The sequence below is a fragment of the Seriola lalandi genome, unplaced genomic scaffold (assembly GCF_002814215.2).
Source record: "Seriola lalandi dorsalis isolate HSWRI2012SDOR001 ecotype SW California unplaced genomic scaffold, Sedor1 jcf7180002054646, whole genome shotgun sequence".
Taxonomy (NCBI): Eukaryota; Metazoa; Chordata; class Actinopteri; order Carangiformes; family Carangidae; genus Seriola; species Seriola lalandi.
In genome coordinates this window covers 70,169-72,628 of record NW_019525199.1, presented here as the reverse complement: position 1 = coordinate 72,628, position 2,460 = coordinate 70,169, and the positions used below count along the sequence as shown (strand labels likewise).

General features: G+C 44.1%; 1 protein-coding gene across 2 annotated transcripts in view; it reads left to right on the top strand.

Annotated features, from left to right (window-relative positions):
• tpst1 (tyrosylprotein sulfotransferase 1) overlaps nucleotides 1-2,460 on the top strand; it is a 37,776-nt gene that overhangs the window by 8,931 nt on the left and 26,385 nt on the right. The window lies entirely within an intron of this gene.

Genomic DNA, 2,460 nt, shown 5'->3' with positions numbered 1-2,460 from the left:
AAACCTCCTCAGCAGCCTGGTCTGTGCTAGCTGCAGGATTGTTGTGGTGTTGTGTTGTGAGATGCTCGTGACTCGTAGAACAGCGAGCTAACAGTCGAGGACGTTTGTGAGACACGAGCTGAGGAGACGTCGGCAGCGAGGTGTCGGAGAGGAAGCAGATGGTGGAGTGATGCGTCGGCCTGGTCTGTCCAAACCTGCTGAACAAACACAAACCCACGGCAGGACGTATGGACTCGTTTCATGTATGGACTCATGAAGGGATTTAGTTTCAAAACGAAGCATGAAACTAAAATGAAAATAAAAAAAGAGAAATAAATAAAATAATATATAATATCTAAATATATACAGTTAAATATATGATGTAAAAATAAATTAGATGAAAATAAATAAGATCAAGTACAACACATCAACCTGGCAGCAGCTTGTTGATAGTAAAGCTAATGTCAAGCACCACCAAAAAAGAAGAAACATAAAATACAAATACTTCTTCACGATATAAGTAAAAGGTATCTGAGTGAGTGAGAGATGCCCAGCGGGGCGTGGTCTCTCCAGACTATATGTCGAAAGTCTCTGAACCGATGATGTGTCGCTAACGTACGTCGCTAACGTACGCTGAAACGTAACCAGGAAGTAGATGAAATGTGAATCCGAATGCACAATAATCGTTTTATCTGGATAATATTGTTTTGATAATCGTCAGAGACAAAATCGAAATCCAAAATAAAATTAGATTAATCAAACAACAAAAACAACCCGTTGATAATATCCTACAGTTAGCTAAAAATAAACAGATGTTCAGTCAAAAGAGAGACAGAGAGATGCTTCTTTACTCACACATGATCTTTGGAAGCTAATTGATGCCAAAAATGCAGCACCTCATGCCTCTGTCCTCTGGTCTCGTGTTGTGACAGCGTGTGGTGCATTCAGGGCTCGGCACAGATGGATGTTGTTGATCTCTGCGTTCGTCAGCGGGAGACGTTGCCAAACACGTCTTCTCCTGAAGACACAAAAACATTTCTAAACATAGCTCTGGTTCCCGTGGTTCTTCAGACTCGTACTCTCTCCCAGGACATTGAACGCCACTCAGCAGTTACACAGTGTTTTGCTGGGAAGGAACAAAGTTGATGATTAAAACTTCATGAGTTAGAACAAAGCAGATGACGGCGCCGTGCGTCATCAAGGCCGAGGACCTGAAGTGGGTGGGGGGGGTGTCGGGTCGGGTCGGGTCGGGTCGGCCGCTCTGGGTTCACTGCTCTGATGAACAACAGCCACATATTGATGTCAACATCCCTGCTGCTGAACAGAGCTGACAGTCTGTGAACCATCGCACTCAGGATGATGTGTGTGAACAGAGAAGGTCGTGATGTCATGAGCTACAGTCTCTCCTCAGCAAAGACGATATGAAGTAGTAATAAAGATAAAAAAGATTAATATATACATGGATATAAAAGATATGTCCTTATACTATAATACATAACAGACTAAATAAAATGGAAACATGTAAAGATATGAGTTTTCAAATGTCAAATACTTCTCCCTGTAAATAAATGATGGATCATCATCATCATCATCACCTTCAGGGTTAGAGGAAGCTGGAGCATCTGGAAAAGACAGTCAGCACCACACAGAACCGCCCAGTTAGAGGAGGCGATCACTTTGTCACATGATCAACTTCTGATGAGTCGTTCAGATCGCCTCGTTTAAATATTCTATGTTTAGATATTTAATGTTAAAAGTTAAGTGTTAAACTGCTAGCTTAGCCTGCTAACCGCTAACAGCTGGAGACAGCAGTGCCGGTTCTCCACCTGAGCAGAACCAGAACCACCGTCACCGGCTGAGATTCCAAGATGCTGGAGTTACAGTCCGTCTGCTGGTTTGGATTCCTTCAGTGTCGTCGTTCAGGAAGTTTTCCGGTCTTCAGTGGACGCAGGACGTGTCCAGCTGCTGGAGCTGAGCGGCTTGTCTCTCTGATAACTTCAGATCCAGACGTGCGGCGACTAAAATCATCTGCTTCAAATAAGTGGCAGATTTCTGTGGTTTGAGAAATGATGGAAACATTTCGTGATAATGTGAGAACACGTCAACATATAGAACATAGAACATGTGGAACATATAGAACACAGGTCCAGTTTTAATGTGTCATTTAAAACCACAGTCAGGTCAAAACGTCTCCACAGCTGAAGTGTCCGTCCCGCCTGAGCTCACGTGCACAAACAGAAACCAGTAGAAACGTGCACACAGACGGAAAAGTGTTTCATTGTCCAAGAGGAAAATCATGATCCTCTGAGCTCCGGCTCTGAGAGCAGAAACCAGGTCAAAGGTCGTCAATGACCAACATTCTTCATCCAGGTCAGGACGACCTCAGAATAAACTCACACCAGCCCCGACATGTGGTTTTCAAGTGAGGCGCTGCAGAGCACTGACCTGCTGTGGCTTCCTCTCATCCATCAACCCCCCCCC